A 23,386-nucleotide genomic window follows, 5' to 3' on the forward strand; every position below is an offset into this window, starting at 1 on the left:
AACAAATCAGTTGAATCCGTTAAAGTTTAATTTGTCGAACGTCCATAAGTGCCTTTAAAAGTACATATTTAGATCTTAATTTCATGATTTTCATCAGTATTTAATTAGTCAAAAGCTGGATTGTCAACTTTTCCTTCCATCAAAATTTCCTGTCACGTAGTAATGGACACTTTTGGGCCAACTGATTTTTATGAAATTTTACTGTCATAGAGAGGTTGTCCTTTTTTCAGAGGTAAATTTGTATTGGCAAAGGACTATAGGGACCTCAAAAACTGTTTTTTATGAGAAAGTAGATGTATGGTGTCCTTTGCATACAAGGGTCCTTTAATTAAGAGAGGTTCCGCAGTATGTATGTAAGTGGTGATATTTATTTATATATACAGTAGGTGTAAAAGGTTCCCAATTTGTTGCATGACATGATGTTTCACTGCCATTTGTGGAAGCATTTCACTGTCATTCGATCAACATTGTGTCTCCATTTCAGAAGCATTCTGTTACTGTCCCACTGGCTTTTTGTCCGCATTCCATTGCTGTATATCCAGCTTTCCATTGTTATTCAGTTTATCTAATGTGACTTAGGGTAACAGGTAGTGTGTTGTGTGGCCCAAGAAGCTGGCAACCCACACAGTGAGTATATTGATAGGAAGAAAGAAAACACAATTTTTCACACCCTTTACGAAATGAGATGAATATTGCTGCAGAAATTCCCTCCACCTTCAGTAGTTGACATACCAAATTTGAGACTTCAAAAATTAGCTTAATTTCTTTGTTGTTGTTTCCTTCCTTCTTTCTTTCTTTCTTTCTTGTTATTATTATTGTTTTTCTTAATTTTTTTTCCGCATACATACAAAACATGCTATAACTCGCAAACCTGTTGTTTGATTGCCCTGAAATTCAACACACATAAGTAGGGAATGTTTAGTTGGAATACCATTAAAGTTGTGGAGTTATAACAATTATTTACAAAGATAACATCAATATGTTGTCACACCCACAGGGCAAACCACTTATAGCAAGAAGATGAAATTATGTAGGTGGATAGGCTAACCAATCCTTTTGTGGTTTGGAAGAAATTAAGTAACAATTACATGATCGAAATTAAAAATGATTGTTTGCCATTCCTACCAGACAAACCGCTCAGGGGAATGAGGTGAAAATCAGTGTACTGATGGATTAGTCATCTTAGAAAGGATTTTCAGTATTAAAGAAGAACCGGATTTAAAGCCACTGAGTTATGAAAACCAACTACGTGTAGTAAACACAAGGTTGAGAGTGCTGTCACCTTAATAGAGCAAATATTGTAGAGTCTGGTTGTTAGGCACATACGCTTAAATAAAAATCAGCAATTTTTTTTTGTTAACATATACTTGTTAAGCGCATGTGCTTAATAATGGATGTGCATAAATTTGTGCTTGTGAACAATGGACTCTTTACATGTGGATAGTGTAATACATGGTCTTCATGTTTATAAGGCTATCTGGACTCCTTTTGTAGGTGAAACTCTTCGTGTGGAGCAAGAAGCCCATAATCCAGAAGATCGTTTCGCAGTGAAGGCTGGAGCAATCGTTAGCCATGTTCCACGTGAAATTTCAAGCATTGTTTGGTACTTCATGGAGCACGATGGAATTGTATCCTGTGAAGTTACTGGACATAGAAAACATGGTGTTGGGTTAGAAGTACCATGCTATTACATTTTTAGCGCAAAGAAGAGATAATTAGACAACTGCGCAAGAAACTGGACAAGTTTTGTATAATTCAGCTAGCTCAATAGTAGTGTCAGGTGTATTTAGGTTATAACCGAATAATAAACTGTGAAACTTACAATAATATTATATTCATGTAATGTTGGTATGCAATACAATAATGTTATATTCATGTAATATGGAAAATCACTTGAATAAGTAACACTATGCCACCATCCTATCTCTAACCTATAGAGAGAAGTAGTCTTTATCTACAACGTTTATTTTCTGTAAGTCAATAAAGCCACCAGCTATAGGTGGGTAACGTTCTTTATTGGTAATAGACTCTAAAGGCATGGTAGGTGTTGGAAGCTTCAGTAAATCATCATCGTCAGAGACAACAATTACATCATCCTCTTCAACAAAATCTTCTCCACTGCAATATAAATTATCACAATCATCACAGCTACTTTCATCATTGGAGCTACTTTCACCATTGGAGTGACCATGGCCACTGCCATGTTCTCAAATAACAAATGGGTCGTCATCATCACTTTCGACTTCATAGTTCTCTAACTCTTTGATGTTTATTTCACCATCCTCTGACCCATCTATTGCAACAGAAACTCTGCACTTCTTGAACCCCCTGATCACCATATCCTTCTTGGCAACAACCTCTTCCCATGCCTGTCCAATCCATTTGGTCAACAGGATTCGTCGCTTGCTTTCTGTAAAGGTACCCTGCAAGTAATCATTGACGTGTGCTTCCATATGTGTAGTAGCTAGCTTGTTAACTGCCTGTTTGAAAGGAGCATTAAAAACAACATCCAGTGGTTGGACAAGACTGGTACAACCAGGGGGGCACGAGAACAGTAATAGTGTTGCATTCATTTTCTAACATGGTTAGCACAGGTGGTGTCTTCTGGGCTTTGATGGTCAAGCAACAGCATCATTTACCTTTAACATTATGCTTCCAATGATTACGTACCCAATGTTTCATACAGGGTTCATCACACCAAGCCTTCGGTTGGAATCTAATGCCAACACGTTGATCATACTTGAACCTCTCTCTGAGTGAAATTCGTTTTCCAGTTCCTCTAAAAATCACCAAAGGCTTTACTCTAGGAACACCATCTGCAAACAAGGTAAACTGGACTGTGCATTGACGTTTATCCAAGCCAGAAGGCCAACCTTGGACCCACACTGTTTTTGCACCTCTCTCCTCATATGTAGGCCCATTTGTAAACATGAATGGCATAGGAGTCTGGTCAACATTAGCCACATTATCACTGCCAAACTGACCTAATTTCCCTATTTGTGGCCCCACAGCTGCTTCCTGACAAATCTTTCGATGAAAACTTTGAATTAGCTCCTTTTTGTCTGCTGGTGTACGTTGTGCTTTATTAGTTGGTCGTCTCAAACTGATGTTATAACGCCGCTTGAACCCATCAAACCATGCATTGGAGAACTTGAAGTGAGACACCGAGTCTGTTGCTTGAAGCAGTTGCTTTGCTCTCATTTTAAACCACCACCCCTTGACTTTAATTCCTCATTTCCGGTGGTTTCGTTACTCCTTGTACAAGGTATCTTCCATTGCTGGGTATTGTGGTGTTTGATCAAATTCAACACGTTCTCGTATCTTTTTCTCATTCTTTATCCATTGAAGCACAGTTTGTGAGTTTAAATCGAAGTTTTTACATGTTTGGTACAAGTTTCTCCCATTTTTCCAGTACCACTGAGTAACGATTAACTTTTCTTCTCTGCTGTAACTTTGCCACGTGTTTGAGCAGGTGCGCCGCCTATCAGCCATGATTAGTTGCAGGAAATGAGCATGCACTTAATATTTAATATGCGCTTAATATGTACGTGCGCTTAACAACCAGACTCTACGGTAACTCTTTTACCATCAGCTACAAACAAGCCACCTTGTAGAGAGTTCAGCTACAAGCCACCATGTAGAGAAATCAGCTACAAATAAGTCTCCCTGTATAGAGTTCAGGTACATTAGAATTCTCCCTGTGATCAGCTATGACAAGTCACCCTGTAGAGAGTTCAGCTGCAACTGTTGCGGTGATATTGCTAAAGATTCAATTCCAGGGTAAAATTACCAGCTTTTAATCAAGTTTGAATAACAGATGTTGTCTGGTACAAAATAATGTTAATTTTGTGATTATTTATGTAATGCTTTTAGCTCTGTAGGGTTAAAATTTAAGACATAATTGGAAAAGGAAAAGCACAAAAATGAGCATAACAGGCTAATTTTACAGGAAACTCTGAAAAAAAAAGAGTTATGGGTATATTAAAACTCCAGCCTATCTACAAACAGTTCACCCTGTGGAGAGTTCAGCTACAAACAAGTCAAGTGTTCAGCTACAACATGTCACACTGTAAAGAGTTCGGCTACAAACAAGTCACTTTGTAGAGAGTTGTACTACAACCAGTCACCCTGTGGAGAACAAACAATTCACCTTGTAGAGTATTCAACTACAACAAATCACGCTAAAGACAGTTCAGCTACAAACAAGTCACCTTGTAGAGAGTTCAGCTACAGCAAGTCACCCTGTAGAGAGTTCAGCTACATTAAAAGTCAGTTACAAGCGGGTTGCTGTATTTGGCGGATCGACGGATCACGTGATGAACATATTCCACTGCTTTTTATAAGTATTGTGTCAGTGTTGTAGTATACTTGGTATAATAATTATTTTACTAATAATGACGAAACGCTGCATACTTCAATTTTTTTTCTTCTTCTTTTGCATACTTCACTTCATCACTAAAATGCCCATGCACCATTCCAGATTTACGGATTTAGCTATGGCCGTTTACGGTCATACGTATATATAGTACGTCTATATAGTCCACAATCTGGTGCTGCACGTGTACATCGTCAGCCATGGATAGGCAGGTGTTTGAGGAGACTATGGATTTTTAGTTAACTTGGCGAGCTGATTAGCTATTGACAATCTTCTTTATTGAAGCGAAGATTATGAACAGGAAAGCAGGTCAATTCAGCAGTCTGATGGCCAGGACACACTCTCCTCACATGAGAAAAGAAGATAAATTATAGAATGATTGTAGGATCACATCTGCAGCATGGGCTGGCTGTAATTAGTCTCACCTTCCCGACTAAATGACAAAAGAAAAAATACTGCCTGACTTAGGCTTTAATACTTCAGTTTGATCAAAGGTAGTAAACTTAATCTACAAATGTAATAATGTTATGTCAGCGGCTTCAGTGGCGTAGCTAGCCCAGAAGGATTGGTTGGGCACAATTGTATGTGTACAAGCTGCAGCAATCAGCATGCAAAGCATGCTGCAGCTATAGGGGGGTCTGGGGCATGCCCCCCAAGGAAAAGTTTTGAAAATTACATACTGAAATTCAATTTGCTGGCGTTTTGCAGCTAAAATTTGTCATCTCTAGTAGGACACTAGCTGTATGTACATTTTGTTTGCATAATAATATTATTAGTTACATAGCTGTAGGAGGCTTCATATTACAGTTTGTATCGCACAATTTAACTATAGTTTGCTACGTACGGTGAGTACCTGAGTTGGTAGGGCACTGGAACTGATTGGTTGGGCCTGTGCCCTACCAGTACCCACCTTAGCTACGCCACTGGGTAGCTTTACCTTCAATTGTTACAGTGATCACGTAGCTAGAACGGTGTGTGGGCATTTAAGCGATGAAGTGATGTGTGCAGCGTTTTGTAAAATAATTATTATGCCAAGTATATTTAATCATAGATTATATACTGACACAATGCTTATAAACATATCCAATGAGCAGTGGAATATGTTCATCATGTGATCCGTCAATCCGTAATCCATCAAATACAGCAACCCGCTACAAGCAAGCTACAAACAATTAAGCCAACTTGTAGGGGAGATGTCATGTGATAATTTTATTCAGGATTAATTTTTTATAAAAAGTTGCATAAAGTATGAATTGGAAATATGCACAAAGATTCAGCTCTTGATCTCTTCCTCCTTTCTGCAGATAAGATAAAAGACAACTAAAAAAGCTTCAAAGCCATAGGTTGGCTTTGGAGCATACAAAAGTGATAACTATGCCAAAACAACCAAAAACTGAGAATAAAAGTGTGGCCCCAGAAAAGCCAGGGTGAAAAAAGATCTAATCCAAAACTGCCCAGCCATGAAAAAGGGTGCAGCCTTCCAAAAATAGGATAGTATGAAAAAGATGTGATATCAAAGGTGGCAGCCAAGAAATGGCTGCAATGATATTATACTGTGTAATGTATCATTGCAGCCATTTCTTGGCCGCCACCTTTGATATCACATATTTTTCATATTAGCCTATTTTTGGAAGGCCACACCCTTTTCACAACCGGGCTGTTTGGTTATCATTTATTTTTTATATTTGTATAGCTATGTTGGCTTTTGTCTATCCCTTTTTCTACAGGTAAACAGAGGAGCTAGATTTTTAGACATTTAGCTTGTTGCTGAATGTTGCATGTATTAAGGGTTCTCGAAATGCACTTGGTACATGCATGTATGGTTGGTTTTCATAGATAATTAAACTGATTTCCATAACATTACTGAAGATTTGTACCTTGATAGTTACCTGACACTTGCAAGAAAATTCAACTAGTTTGCATAATATAAGCAGTTTAGGCCAGTAGGTGTGATAACCAACCACAGCGAAGCCTACTGCTCTATGAAAGTGTCTTAAATCGTATGACTCTTGTATGTTTGGTATGTAGCCTGACTACTTATTATTTTTAAATTGTAGTACTCTACACATTTTTTTTAGCACTTCTCTAATAGAACACACACTTTTCCTAAGAAGCACTTTTAATACAACATACATAGAATCTAGATTATCCATATATTTCGGTGCAGTAAACTAGAACTTCCATTGATAAGGTAGAAATTAAGTGAGATGAGCAACTGATAGCAGTGGCAGAGTGGTAAACGGTTTGGGTGTAAGTATGGAGGTTCCTGCTCTGAACAATTTTTAAAACATTTTTTGTGCATGTTTTTTTTTTTTTGCTTCCCAGTGACTGTTCTATTAGAGTATCTTGATTGTGCTTGTTTCACATGTTTGGTTTTTGCTTTATAATTCCTTATTTAAAATACTCTCTGTACTTCCAAATCACAAAGAATCCATGCTATGATGGTTACAGTATCTGCATACTGATTCTTAATATATTTCTGTCAGTAGTTTACCCTGTAGACAATAAAATGATACACCACGCTTACAATTTTGGAAAATTGCTCTTAACTTTGCTCTACGTCTACCAATATGTACACAAATTGGAAGATAATTGTGCTCCTTATACCCTCCAAATTTGAAAAGAATCCATTAAGGTTTGCATGAGTTATGGCAATTTTTGTAAGTGAAGTGAAAAGAAAATAAACAACAGAAGAAAAATACTAAGAAAACAAGACAGACATTGAAGCCGCATATCTGAAAGACAGCTGGACCAATTTAGCTCAAACTTTGTATGGATGATGTCCAATCACAAGGGTCTTCACAGAAAATATAGTCTATTTCTGTTTAGCCATTACTGAGGCACATTTGCATGAAAATCAAGTTTTTTGGTTCCTGTAAAACACACAATTGTCTGTCACATTCCCGAATGCAATAGCTTTCCTTAGCCACAAGACACACTACTGTGTGTCTTGATGTGATATCCAAGGGAAATGGCTGTGATGGTTGGTTAATTTTAAGAACAACTGTTCAGGTGAATTTGATACTGTCTGCTCTTGTCACCAAATTCACCTGAATTGCCATTAACCTACCATTACAGCCCTTTCTTGGCCACCACTTTGGATTTCACATTTTTTCTCCTGGGATTTTTGGAGTGCCACACCCTTTTTTACAGCTTAGCTGTTTTGGTATAGATCAAAACGCACAATAGTGTGTCATACAGCCAAGTACAGCCGGTGTGGGCGCACGACAGACAAGTGTGTAATTTATAGAAATTAATGCCGTTTTAATACATCCGCCCTTATTTACAGCTTGGCTGTTTTGGTATAGATCAAGACACACAATAGTGTGTCATACGGCCAAGTACAGGCGCGACAGACAAGTGTGTAATTTATAGTAACCAAGAAAAATTAATGCCGTTTTCATGCATCCGTAGCTCAATAATGCCTTACCGGAAATTAACCATTTTTGCTGTGGAAATTCCCTCAGGGTGGGGAACCTCCCGTTTCAAATTTGAGCTGAATCCGCCACACCATCACTGAGATATGCGCCTTCAAAGTTCATCTTAGTTTCATTGTGTTTTTCTTCATCTTCTTTTCGCTCCACTTAGAAAAATCGCTATAACTCATGCATGCTGTAGTCGATTTTCTTCAACTTTGGAGGGCTGTAAGAATGTAATGTAGCATGTTTACAGTCCAAATTTCATACACATTGGATACAGAACAAGGGAGTTATACATGATTTTCAAAAACTTTGATAGCGATTTGTTGTCATGGCCACAGGGTAAACTGCTTGAAAGAATGACTTGAAAATTGGAGTAACCATCGTAGTGCAAACCTTTTGTGGTTTGAAAGAAATCGCACTAACAGTCATGGAGTTATAACAAAAACACCAACCGTTTGTAAAATGCGCACGATTGAGTTTTGTTAATAAAAAGGAAAGCCACACCTTTGCAGGCAAACTAGTTAACGGAATCAGCTGAAAACAGGTAGAGAGGTAGATAAATCATTTTAGAATGATCTTTCAGTGATTTACAAAGAATCAGATTAAAATCCACTGTGCTACACTATGAAAGTGAACTAGGTGTAACAAATGTGCGATCAAGATACTCTAACAGTGCAGTCATCCTAATAGAACATTCAGCTACGTAATAAGTCGCTCTATTAGAATGTTCAGTTACAATCAAGTCACCATGTAGAGAGTTCAGCTAACAAGTCACCCAATAGGGAGTTCAACTACAATCAAATCACCCTTCAACTAGTACCAAAAACAAATCATCCTGTAGAGAGTTCAGTTACAAACAAGTCACCCTGTAGACAGCTCAGCTGCAACAAATCACCCTGTAGACAGTTCAGCTATGTTTCAAGTCACCCTGTAAAGAGCTCAGTAGAAACAGGCAGCCCTGTAAAGAGATCAGCCAGAATCAAATCACCCTGCAGAGAGATCAGCTTGATCAAGTCACCCAGTAGGGAGTTCAACTACATTTCAAGTCACCCTGTAGAGAGTTTAGCTAGAAACAAGTCACCCTGTAGAGAGATCAACTAGAATCAAGTCACCCTGTAGAGAGTTCAGCTAGAAACAAGTCACCCTGTAGAAAGATCAGCTAGAAACAATTCATCCTGTAGAGATCAGCTAGAAACAAATCACCCTGTAGAGAGACCAGCTAGAAACAAGTCACCCTGTAGAGAGTTCAGCTAGAAACAAGTCAGGTGAATATAGTGCCACTTGGTCTTGGCACAAAATTCACCTGAATTGTCGTTAATAAAATTTTTACCATTAACCTACCATCACAGCCATTTCCTGGCCGCCACCTTGGATTTCACATCTTTTTTCACCATAGCCTTTCTGAGGGCCGCACTCTTTTTTTTACAGTTTGGCTGTTTTGGATTAGATTTCACTTAATTTTGGATTTGTGTACCCCAAAGCCGGCCTATGGCTGGCTGTGGGGCTTTTTTAACCTATCTTTTTTTTTCTTTATCACAGGAAGAAGAAAAAGATGAAGAAGATTTTAAATACTTTAACTACTTCTGATTTTATCAGTAAATGTACAAATTATATATGTACTACATATAGTATTACATGTCAATATTCCCTACAGATAACTTGTTTGCAGCTGATCTCTCTACTGGGTGACTTGAAATGTAGCTGAACTCTCTACAGGGTGATTTGCTTGTAGATGAACTCTCTACAGGTGATTTGTTTCTAGATGATCTCTCTACAGGGTGACTTGTTTCTAACTGATCTCTCCTTTTTTCTGGCCGATCTCTCTACACGGTAACTTGTTTACACAGTAGCTGAACTCTCTACAGGGTGACTTGTTTGTAGCTGAACTCTGTACATGTTGGTTTCTTTGTAGCTGAACTCTCTACAAGGTATCTTCTTCTAGCTGATCTTTCTACAGGGTGATTTGTTTTTAGCTGAATTCTCTTCAGGGTGATTTGTTTGCAGCTGAACTCTCTACATGGTGGTTTCTTTGTAGCTGAACTCTCTACAAGGTGATCCTTCTAGCTAATCTTTCTACAGGATGATTTGTTTCTAGCTTAACTCTCTACAGAGTGATCTATTCGTAGCTGAACTTTCTACTGGGTGATTTGTTTCCAGCTGATCTCTTTACATGATGGTTTCTTTGTAGCTGAACTCTCTACAAGGTAACTTAAAAAGAAAAAGAAAATAAAAAATATAATAAATTTTTCTTTGATTATTGAGTTGTCACTTTTTTTACTCTTCTGTCAGCCGTCACGTTAAACCTTGTGCCGTGGTTTTATATTACTTGGTCTAATATATAAAACGGTACCCGGAAAGGCGAGCCTATTCTTTGCTTGTTTTCCTGTTTTCCTGTTCCGTTGATAGGCATTAATTAAAATGACAAAGTACAGAAATGGTAAGAAGAGACGCCCTGGTCTGTACGATGCGACAAAGAAAGCCACAAATAAAGAAAAGTCATCAGAAGGTTCTACTGATCAGTTATCTGAGAGTGAATGTGCAATTGGTAAGTCAGAATCGGATGCATGTCTTGTTCAATGTGAAAAATGTAACCTGTGGCTCTGTTGTGACTGCCAATCTATTTCTCCAAATATGCTAAAGGCAATTAAGCAATTCCAATCCCTTCATTGGTTTTGCAAGTCCTGTGAGCCTAGCATTCCAGAGCTACTCAAACCAGAGTCTGTTTCATTGCAAAGTACCGATAAAGGTGTAGAGCACAGGCTACAGACCATGGAAAATCACCTAGCTGAGCTAACAAATAATATGAAGAAGTTGTCTTCACACTGGGGAGAAAAACCAACTGTCCCCCATGCTGCTGCACCTGTGGCTGAAACTTTTAGCAGCTCCTCAAGCCAATTTGCACTTAAAATTGTTGATGAATACAAAGATCGTGAACACCGAAAGCTGAACCTTATATTTCATAAAGTTCCTGAATCAGAGCACACGGAACCTTCTGCAAAACGTGATCATGATAAAAAATTTGTTCTCTCTGTGGCTGAAGAATTAGGTGTTGATGAGCTGGAGGTAGTCAATACCACCCGTATAGGCCATGTTAAAGAATCTGGAGAGCGCCTACTAAAAGTTGAAGTCAAAAATGTCTCTTCTAAAAAGAACATTTTGTCAAAGGCCAAACTTCTCCATCAAGCTAAAAATGAAACATATCATAGAATTTACATCACACCAGATCAAGACACACAATAGTGTGTCGTGCGGCCCAAGAAGCCGGCGTGCCACACCGTGAGTATATTGACAGGAAGAACGAAAACGTCATTTTCACACCTTTGTATCTCGGTGATCACTTATCTGATTGGAACCAAATTTGCTACACAGTTGCCCGCCAGCCAAGGGAGTCTACAGTCCAAATTTGAAGGAAATCGCTCCAGCCATTTCCGAGATACGAGTTGCCAAAGTTTCGTTGTTTTTTCTTCGTTTTTTTTTTCTTCTTCGTCTTTTCGCACACTTGCAAAAATTGCTATAACAAGCAAACGCGTACTCTGATCGCCTTGAAATTTGGCACACAGAAAGGGAGTCCAAAGGCGAATCCTAGCATCAAATTTGGTACAAATCCGATGAATGGTTCAGGAGTTATGACCGATTATTCGCGTAAAACAAGATCGATTTGTTGTCACGCCTACAGGGTAAACCGCCTCATGGAATGAGTTGAAAATTGCTATGTAGATGGAGTAACCATCGTAGGAGTGCCTTTTGGTGGTTTGAAAGGAATCAAGATAAAGACCACGGAGATATGACACAAAACCCAACCTGTGTCACAATTACGCGATCGATTTTTATGAATAAAATAGTATTAGTTTTCACGCCTACTAGGCAAACCGCTTAGAGCAATGAGCTGAAAATCGGTGTATAGCTGGAATAATCTTCATAGAAAGCCCTTTCAGTAGTACAGAAGAATCGGAGTACAAACCACTGAGTTATGATTCGAAAGCTAACTCCGTGTAGCAAATGCGAGATCGAGATACTCTAATAGAACAGTCACCCTAATAGAGCATTCGGCTAATTTATTTACTCCATTATAGAATTTTATTACATCACAAGTTATTCTGTAGGGAGTTCAGCTGCAAACAGTTAATCTTATAGACAGTTCAGCAAGAAGACAGTCACCATGTGGAGAGTTAAGCAAATATATCACTATAGAGATTCAGAACATTACAAGTCACACTGAAGAGAGTTCAGCTATAAACAAGTCATGCACTGTGTAGAGAATTCAGCTACAATTAAGTCACTCTCTAGAGAATTCAGCTACACAGAATTCAGCTACACACAAGTCACTGTGGAGAGAGTTCAGCTACAAACAAATTACCCTTTAGAGTGATCAGCTACAAACAAAACACTTTGCAGAGTGTTCAGCTACAACAAATCAACCTTTAGAGCGATCAGCAATGAACAAATCAACACAAATCTACCTGTAGAGAGATCAGCTAGAAACAAATCACCCTGAAGAGAGTTCAGCTACAAAAAATCACCCTGTAGAGACATCAGCTAGAAACTATACACAATGTAAGGAGTTCAGCTACAAGCAATCACCCTGTAGAGAGTTCAGCTAAAACAAATCAACCTGCAGAGAGATCAGCTACAAACAAATCACCTTATAGAGAGTTCAGCTACAAACAGATTACCTGTAGAGAGATCGGTTACAAACAAATCAACCTGCAGAGAGATCAGCTACACACAAATCAACTTGTAGAGAGATCAGCTACAAACAAATCACCCTGTAGAGAGATCAGCTACAAACTAGACACAAAGTAAGGAGTTCAGCTACAAATAAATTACCCTGTAGAGAGTTCATCTACAAACAAATCAACCTGTAGAGCAATCAGCTAGAAACAAATCACCCTGAAGAGAGGTCAGCTACAAAAAATCACCCTGTAGAGAGATCAGCTAGAAACAAATCACCCTGAAGAGAGGTCAGCTACAAAAAAAATCACCCTGTAGAGAGATCAGCTACAAACAAATCACCCTGAAGAGAGGTCAGCTACAAACAAAACACTTTGCAGAGAATTCAGCTACAAATAAATCAGCTTGTAGAGAGATCAGTTGCACACGAATCAACCTGTAGAGAGATAAGCTAGAAACAAATCACCCTGTAGAGAGTAGCTACAAGCAAAACACACTGTAGAGAGTTCAGCAACAAAGAAACCACCATGTAGAGAGTTCAGCTGCAAACAAATCACCTTATAGAGAGTTCAGCTACAAACAAATCACCCTGTAGAGAGATCAGCTAGAAACTAGACACAATGTAAGGAGTTCAGCTACAAGTAAATCACCCTGTAGAGAGTTCAGCTAAAACAAATCAACCTGCAGAGAGATCAGCTACAAATAAATCACTTTACAGACAGTTCAGCTACAAACAAATTACCTTGTAGAGAGATCAGCTGCAAATTAATCAACCTGCAGAGAGATCAGCTACACACAAATCAACTTGTAGAGAGATCAGCTACAAACAAATCAACCTGTAGAGAGATCAGCTAGAAACTAGATACAATGCAAGGAGTTCAGCTACAAGCAATATCACCCTTTAGTGAGTTCAGCTACAAACAAATCAACCTGCAGTGAGATCAGCTACAAATAAATCACTTTACAGACAGTTCAGCTACAAACAAATTACCTTGTAGAGAGATCGGCTGCAAATTAATCAACCTGCAGAGAGATCAGCTACACACAAATCAACTTGTAGAGAGATCAGCTACAAACAAATCAACCTGTAGAGAGATCAGCTAGAAACTAGACACAATGCAAGGAGTTCAGCTACAAGCAAAATCACCCTTTAGTGAGTTCAGCTACAAACAAATCAACCTGCAGTGAGATCAGCTACAAATAAATCACTTTACAGACAGTTCAGCTACAAACAAATTACCTTGTAGAGAGATCGGCTGCAAATTAATCAACCTGCAGAGAGATCAGCTACACACAAATCAACTTGTAGAGAGATCAGCTACAAACAAATCAACGTGTAGAGAGATCAGCTAGAAACTAGACACAATGCAAGGAGTTCAGCTACAAGCAAAATCACCCTTTAGTGAGTTCAGCTACAAACAAATCAACCTGCAGTGAGATCACCCACAAAAACGCACTTGTACAGAGTTCAGTTACAAACAAATCACCCTGTAGAGAGATCAGGTAGAAGAATTCACCTTGTAGAGAGTTCAGCAACAAAGAAACCACCATGTAGAGAGTTCAGCTGCAAACAAATCACCCAGTAGAAAGATCAGCTAGAAGAAGTTACCTTGTAGAGAGTTCAGTTACAAAGAAACCATCGTATAGAGAGTTCAGCTACAAAGAAATTACCCCGTAGAGAGTTCAGCTAGAAGAAGTCACCTTGTAAAGAGTTCAGCTACAAAGAAACCATCATGTACAGAGTTCAGCTACAAAGAAACCACCTGTACAGAATTCAACTACAAACAAATTACCCTGTATAGAGATCAGCTAGAAGAAGTTACCTTGTAGATAGTTCAGCTACAACAATTCACCCTGTAGAAAGATCAGCTAGAAGAAGTCACCTTGTAGAGTGTTCAGTTACAAAGAAACCATCATGTAGAGAGTTCAGCTGCAAACAAATCACTCTGTAGAGAGTTCAGCTACAAAGAAACCGCCATGTAGAGAGTTCAGCCTCATACAAACGACCTTGTAGAGAATTCAACTACAACAAATCACCCTGTAGAGAAGTTACCTTGTAGAGAGTTCAGCTACAAAGAAACCATCATGTAGGGAGTTCAGCTACAAAGAAACCACCATGTAGAGAGTTTAGCTGCAAACAAATCACCTGTAGAGAGTTCAGCTAGAAACAAATCACCCCGTAGAGAGATCAGCTGGACGAAGTCACCTTGTAGAGAATTCAGCTACAAAGAAACCATCATGTAGAGAGTTCAGCTGCAAACAAATCACCCTGCAGAGAGTTCAGCTACAAAAAAATCACCCTGTAGAGAGTTCAGCTAGACGAAGTCACCTTATAGAGAGTTCAGCTACAAAGAAACCATCATGTAGAGAGTTCGGCTACAAAGACACCACCATGTAGAGAGTTTAGCTGCAAACAAAACACCTGTAGAGAGTTCAGCTAGAAACAAAATACCCTGTAGAGAGACCAGCTAGAAGAGGTTACCTTGTAGAGAGTTCAGCTACAAAGAAACCATCCTGTATATAGTTCAGCTACATTTCAAGTCACCCAGTAGAGAGATCAGCTGCAAAAAATATCCTGTGGGAAATAATGGGCATGTAATAAATATATGTATATAATTTGTATAATTACTAATAAAATCAAAAATAATTGAAGTACTAAAATTCTTCTTTAAGTTCTTTTCTTCTTCCTGTAGTAAAGAAAAAAACACATGGGTTAAAAAAGCCCCAAAGCCAGCCATAGGCCGGCTTTGCAGTATACAAATACAAAAAGAAGTGATATCTAATCAAAAACAGCCTAGCTGTAAAAAAAGGTGCGGCCCCCAAAAAGGCCATGGTGAAAAAAGATGTGAAATCCAAGGTGGCGGCCAAGAAATGGCTGTGATGGTAGGTTAATGGTTACATTTTAATAACGGCAATTCAGGTGAATTTTGTGCCGCTTGGTCTTGGCACCAAATTCACCTGAATTGTTGTTATTAAAATGTAACCATTAACCTACCATCACAGCCATTTCTTGGCCGCCACCTTGGATTTCACATCTTTTTTCACCATGGCCTTTTTGGGGGCCGCACCTTTTTTTACAGCTAGGCTGTTTTTGATTAGATCTTTCATATCAGGAAAGATCACACCAGAAGAGTCTCAGAACAGAGTTGCACAGACGCAGAGGTGCAGGGGAACCAAACCTATGCATTCGCAAAGGTCAGATCATCTCATTTAAATCCAACCCTATAAATGTAGTTAGTCACACTTCGTCAGCTGCATCTGTTAATAATGTGTAGCCAATACCGTTTTTCTAGGAGTAAAACTTTTGTATCTGTAAAGCCTAAATGTAGTCCTGTACTAATTAACAAGTCAAACAGTTCTCCACTCAAGTTATTAATTTTAAATTGTCAAAGTGTTCTTGCAAAGAAACCAAGCTTCCTAAACCTAATCAATGAAAATGACCCTGATTTTATAGCTGGCACGGAATCTTGGCTGTCTGAAACTGTTCATAACAATGAAATATTTCCTTCCACATACTTTGTATACAGACGGGATAGAGCTGATGGGTATGGTGGAGTTTTTCTGGCATGTAAATCTAATTTTATCAGTGAAGAGATTGCACTGTCAACTTCATGTGAAATGGTAGCCTGTCGAATGCTTCTGTATTCCCAATCAGTAATTTTGATTTCTGTGTATAGACCACCTAACTCTAATTATCAGTATCTGAATGATCTCTGCTCTGTTATCAACTCCATTATTACCTCAAATCCTAATGATATTATTTGGTTGGCAGGGGACTTGAACCTACCAAACATAGACTGGAACCTTAACTGTGTAAATGGAAACAACTATCCAACTCAACTATGTGAAACACTTATTGATGCTTTGGCGGATCATAACTTGACTCAACTTGTAGACTCTCCCACCAGGAATCATAATATATTAGATATCTTTGCCACAAACCGGCCTTCTTTAGTTACAGAATGTACAGCAATCCCTGGTATTAGTGATCATGAGGCCGTCGTAGTGCTATCTCATGTGACTGCAAGAACCCAACCCCCCACCTTACAGAAAATCTATCTATGGCGAAAGGCAAATTTACCTTCTATTAAGGAAAAAGTTCGACAGTTCTCTATAATTTACAATCTCAATATTCCCCTGATCTCCCTGTCAATATTCTGTGGAATGATTTTAAAAATTTGTGTGACGACTGCCTCAGTTTAATACCTTCCAAAGTTACTTCTACCAAAAATCACCAACCCTGGATTTCCCCCTTCATAAAAAGGCTTTCACGAAGAAAGCAGCGTTGTTATAACAGAGCTAAACATTCTCATTGTGCTGAGGAATGGCAGTTGTATTATCGTCTTAAAAAAGAATGCCAAAGGGAATGTCAAAGAGCTTACAATGCATACATCAACAGCTTTATTGAAGCCGAAAATGGTAACGTAACAAAGAGGCTATGGTCATTCATTAAACACCAAAAAAAGATCAATGTAGTATACCCCCAATACATGTTAATGATACTACTCTTACAGACAGCCAGGAAAAATCCAATGCATTCAACGATTACTTTACATCAGTATTTACCCAAGAAGACTTGTCAGCAGTACCTACAATGAATGGTATTCCTTTTCCTGAAATACCACACATTTCAATTTCTGAAGAGGGAGTTGCCAATTTATTACGTACTTTAAACCATCACAAAGCTACTGGACCAGATAATATTCCAGCATATTTCTTAAAAGAGCTGTCAGAGGAACTAGCACCAATTTTAACTCTGATTTTTCAATCATTCTTACACCAAGGGTTTCTACCGGATGACTGGAAGGTTGCAAACATAATTCCCATCTTCAAGAAGGGCAGCCGTACTCAGACTTGCAATTATCGTCCTGTCTCCTTAACGTCAATTTGTAGTAAAATTCTTGAACATATTGTTTACAGCTGTATCTTTTCACATTTAACTAACTATAACATTCTGGCTGAAGAACAACATGGCTTTCAAGCAGGCAAATCATGTGAAACTCAACTGATAACAACCATAGATGATTTAGTCAACTGCCTCAATGATAATGCACAAATGGACTGCATTTTTCTGGACTTTTCAAAAGCTTTTGATAGAGTTCCACACTCCAGACTATGCAATAAACTATCACATTATGGGATCAGAGGCCCCCTCTTGTCATGGATCAAGCACTATCTTTATAATAGAAGTCAAAAAGTAACAATAGATGGCACAAGTAGCAATTCTTCCATAGTAACATCTGGTGTACCCCAAGGAACTGTTTTAGCCCCCCTCCTTTTTTTATGCTTTGTAAACGATATTCCCCTAAATATAGCCTCCAAAATCAAACTATATGCTGATGATATCTTATTATATCGCAAAATCGAAACCAGAGATGATCAAAACCTTCTCCAGGATGACATCAACAGACTGGTCAAATGGTCCAAGGATTGGCAACTTCTGTTTAACTTTAACAAGTGCGAATTTCTTGCATCACAAACAAACGTTCACCATTAACCATAACCTATAGAATGGATGGTACAGCTATAAAACAAGTTTCATCAGTTAAATACCTAGGAATTACCATTAATAAGAGACTGAACTGGTCAGAGCACATCTCCAATATTTCCAAAAAGGCAAGTTCTGTCTTCGGATTTTTGCATAGAAATTTAAAATCCTGTCCACCCCACATCAAGGAATCCTGTTACAAATCCTTAGTTATACCAATTCTAGAATATTCGTGCACAGTTTGGGATCCCCATACTCAAAAAGATATCCTAATGTTGGAAAAGATTCAAAGGCGTGCAAGTAGATTTGTTACGAACAGTTACTCTTGGTCTGTTAGTGTAACTAACCTTATTAACAACCTTGGATGGAAAAGTCTACAAAATAGAAGAGCATGCATAAAAGCTACAATGATGTATAAGATATCTAATAACTTGATAAATATGCCTTGCAACCAATCTCTTATCCCTTGCACCTCCCACACTCGCCATCATCAACTCTGCTATCAGCTCCCTTACTCAAGAATTAACACTCACTTATATTCCTTTTTCCCGTCAGCCATCAGATTGTGGAACAGCCTTTGCCAGCAAACCATTAACTCTCCAACTCTAGATCACTTCAAAAGAACACTTATAATAACATGACTGTATGTACGAACTGTTTTGTAATATGTCACACCCCCCTTCCCCACAACTCACCCACTTGTAATGTTGTGCCACATACTCTTTTTGAGGTTCTGCACATTATAATATATAATATAATATAATAACTTCTTCTAGCTGATCTCTCTACAGGGTGATTTGTTTGCAGCTGAACTCTCTACAGGTGATTTGTTTGCAGCTGAACTCTCTACATGGTGGTTTCTTGTAGCTGAACTCTCTACAAGGTAACTTCTTCTAGCTGATCTCTCTACAGGGCGATTTGTTTGTAGCTGAATTCTCTACAGGGTGATTTGTTTGAAGCTGAACTCTCTACATGGTGGTTTCTTTGTGGCTGAACTCTCTACAAGGTGAATTCTTCTAGCCGAACTCACTACAGGGTGATATTTTCGTAGCTGAACTCTTTGCAGGGTGATTTGTTTGTAGCTGAACTCTCTACAGGGTGATTTGTTTGTAGCTGAACTCTCTGCAAGGTGATTTCTTCTAGCTGATCTCTCTACAAGATAACTTCTTCTAGCTGATCTCTCTACTGGGTGACTTATGTCTAGCTGAACTCTCTACAGGGTGATTTGTTTGTAGCTGTAGCTGAACTCTCTCCAGGGTGATTTGTTTCTAGCTGAACTCTCTACAGAGTGATCAGTTCACAGCTGAACCCTCTACAAGGTGGCTTCTTCTAGCTTATCTCTCTACAATGTAATTTGTTTGTAGCTGAACTCTATGCAGGATGATTTGTTTGTAGCTGAACTCTCTACAAGGTGACGCTTTCTAGTTGAGCTCTCTCTTGTTTCTAGCTGATCTCTCTACAGAGTAACTTGTTATAATTAGTAAAGCTGAACACTTTACAGGGTGGATATTGGTTGTTAAACTCTCTACATGAAGAGTTGTTTGTAGCAGAATTCTCTACAGAGTGAATTGGTTGTAACTGAACTCTCTACAGGGTGATTTGTTTGTAGCTGAACTCTCTACAAGGTGACGTTTTCTAGTTGAGCTCTCTCTTGTTTCTAGCTGATCTCTCTACAGAGTAACTTGTTATAATTAGTAAAGCTGAACACTTTACAGGGTAGATATTGGTTGTTAAACTCTCTACATGAAGAGTTGTTTGTAGCAGAATTCTCTACAGAGTGAATTGGTTGTAACTGAACTCTCTACAGGGTGCATGACTTGTTGATAGCTGAACTCTCTTCAGTGTGACTTGTAATAATTTCACAGTGATATATTTGTAGCTGAACTAAATCTATAATGGAGTAAGTCATGAACTAGCTGAATGCTCTATTAGGGTGACTGTTCTATTAGAGTATCTCGATCTCACATATTCTACACGGAGTTGGCTTTGGAATCATAACTCAGTGGTTTGTAATCCAATTCTTCTGTACTACTGCAAGTACTTTCTACGATGACTATTCCAGCTACACAACGATTTTCAACTCACTGCTCTAAGCGGTTTGCCTGGTAGGCGTGAAAAGTATTGGTATTTTATTCACAGATCACGATCGCACAATTGTTACACACCTTCGGTTTCGTGTCATATCTCCATGATCTTTATTTCGATTGCTTTCAAACCACCAAAAGGCACTCCTAAAATGGTTGATCTATCCAAGAAACGATTTTCAACTCATTCCATGAAGTGGTTTACCCTGTAGGCGTGACAACAAATCGATCTTGTTTTACGTGAATAATTGGTCATAAATCCTTAACCGTTCATTGGATTCATACCAAATTGGATACTAGGATTCGCCTTTGGACTCCCTTTCTGTGTACCAAATGTCAAGGCAATTGGAGTACGCGTTTGCATTTTATAGCAATTTGTGCAACTGTGCAAAAAGATGAAGAATAATAAGAAGAAAAACAAAGAAAAAACTGAAACTTTGGCTGCTCATAACTCGGAAATTGCTTTAGCAATTTCCTTCAAATTTGGAATGTGGACTCCCATAGCTGGCAGGCAACTCTGCGGCAAAGTTGGTTCCAATCAGATAAGGTATCACCAAGATACAAAGGTGTGAAAATGACGTTTTCTTTCTTCCTGTCAATATACCCACGGTGTGGTGTGCCAGCTTCTTGGGCCGCTCGACACACTATCGTGTGTCTTGATAAGCTACATTTCAAATCACCCTGTAGAGAGATCAGCTCGAAACAAATCACCCTGTAGAGAGATCTGGTAGAAGCAAGTCACCCTGTAAAGAGTTCAGCCAATAAGAAGAGAAATCAGCTAGAAAAATATCACCCTGTAGAAAGATCAGCTAGAAACAAGTCACCCTGTAGTGAGATCAGCTACATTTCAATCACCCTGTAGAAAGAGCAGCTTTTAACAAATCACCCTGTAGAAGGATCGATTAGAAACAAGTCACCCTGTAGAGAGATCGGCTAGAAACAAAACACCCTGTAGAGAGATTAGCTTGATCAAGTATCCCAGTAGAAAGTTCAACTACATTTCAAGTCACCTTGTAGAGGACTAGAAACAAGTCACGCTGTAGAGATCAGCTAGAAACAAATCACCCTGTAGAGAGATCAACTAGAAACAAGTCACCCTGTAGAGAGTTTAGCTGAAGACAAGTCACCCATAGAGAGATCAGCTAAAAAAAAGAAAGAATTCAGCTACATTTCATGGAGTGTTTCAGCTAGAAATAAGCCACCCTGTGATGAGTTCAACTACAAACCATTCACCATGTAGTCAAAGAGTACAGTTACATTGTGAGGCTCCCTGTAGAACTTTCAGCTACATACACATTTCCCTGTAGAGTATTCAGCTGCAAACAGTTCAACCCGTGTGACTTATTTTTTATGATCAATCAACACAATTGTAAATTATTGCCTAAATGTACATGTAGCTAAACAAATCATTAAAATCTTCTTCCTCATAATAATCTTCTCCCTGTAGTAAAGAAAAAAGACGATTTAAAAGAAATACATAAAGCTGGCCATAGGCTGACTTTAGGTATGAAATTACCAAAAGAAGTGATATCTAATCAAAAAAAGCCAAGCAGGGTGCGGCCTCCAAAAAAGCCAGGGTAAAAAAGATGTGAAATCAAAGGTGGTGGCCAAGAAATGGCTGTGATGGTAGGTTAATGGAAAAACTTTTAATAACGACAACAATTCAGGTGAATTTGGTGCCAAATCCTAGTGAAACTTGGAGGAGGCAACACAAATTCACCTGAATTGTCATTATTAACATTTTTACCATTAACCTACCATCACAGCCATTTCTTGGAGGCTGCACCTTTTTTTACAGCTTGGCTGTTTTTGATTAGATAGCTTTTACTTGTCTTCTTCCCATAGGAAATTACTTTAAAATAATTTAAGTTATATACACGGAAACTACTGTGTTACGCAAACAGAGAGACCAGTGGTAGAGTACACATCAGCATACTGCACAACTATTAACAATGTGTTATGATTGGATTGTAACTGTTGTTATGTTATTTTCTTTTGCAGGGTATAACATGACAATGACTATGACACCTTCAAAAATTAACCTGTTGCTTGCTCCTCACATGATTAATCAGGTTGTACTAGTTACATGATTGCAACAATAGACTAAAACCATGCAGCACAGGAACATAAGACTGTACAGTACACCACAGTGGTCTCGGTTGTTGCTGCAACAAATCATTATTAATGGTACTGAGCAGTCGGTAAAACAATTGCTAACTACCTTCTTAGACTTATAACAACTTGTAGAGGTGTATCTTTCTTGTGTTAACCTGTGAAGTGGAAAATAACAGAATTCTGAAAACTGTTATCTTATATATAAACCATGGCTAAGAGGTGTATTGCCCAAATCCGAAGTGTTGTGTGTTTAAAACTCTGAGCTGAAGGCAAGGGGTTTATCAACAGTAACTGAGGATGAGGGGTGTATAGAAGTGCAATACACTGAAGTAGCCAGGATTCATATGATGTATACTATGCCTCATAAATAAAATGCACTATATGAAATACTAACACACCATATGCATGTGCGTGCGCGCACACACACACACACACACACACACACACACACACACACACACACACACACACACACACACACAAAGTTGATATAATATCTCACATGTAATTTGCCATAGTTTAGCAGCTCATAGGCTTCCTCTAGTGATTGAGAGATCGCTCACAACGCACAATCGAATTGTGGTACATAGTAACCACATTTCTGTATATCTCTAGGATCCGTTCATATCAACAAACATAGAAGCAACATTACCTACTGTCACCCATCTTTGAAGTCATGAGGGTATGTCTATAAAATGAATCCAGTGATTGTACTGGATGGGGTGATTGGAAGTGGCATAGCTACACCCGGGCATTTTCCCAGGCATCAGCTCACCTTGCCCCGGGAATCAGAATATCTACTGGCACGGCAGCCACACATGAAAATACATTGTTTACAATTTATTAATTACGATTCTAATCACTATAGCGCCATTAACTGTAGCAAACGCTGCAGCGAATTCTTGCATGACTAATAAGTACTGTGCATTTAATTAAGTCTGACTTCTAATAATAACCCCATAGATTACAAGTTACTATATTTAAATCTGAAAAACGGAGATGTGCTCGCCTAAAACAAATAGTGCCAATTTGTTGTCGCATCGAAGTGATGATATTGTAATTTGGAGTTTGCCTGTATACATACCGTGTGAAGGAAAATACTCAAGACGACTAGCTGTTTGGCTACTTGATTCAGCAGGTAATGCTGAATAATCAGTGCCCGGATTTATTGTGATGCAACTACGATGAAGGCATGTCAAGGGAACAATGTGAGAGAACTGCTGTAGTACAA

At 38.6% G+C, this 23,386-nt stretch overlaps 1 protein-coding gene across 1 annotated transcript in view; it reads left to right on the forward strand.

Annotated features, from left to right (window-relative positions):
• LOC136250635 (E3 ubiquitin-protein ligase rnf213-alpha-like) overlaps positions 1-23,386 on the forward strand; it is a 486,640-nt gene that overhangs the window by 301,593 nt on the left and 161,661 nt on the right. The window lies entirely within an intron of this gene.

Source organism: Dysidea avara, chromosome 3 (genome assembly GCF_963678975.1).
Source record: "Dysidea avara chromosome 3, odDysAvar1.4, whole genome shotgun sequence".
Taxonomy (NCBI): Eukaryota; Metazoa; Porifera; class Demospongiae; order Dictyoceratida; family Dysideidae; genus Dysidea; species Dysidea avara.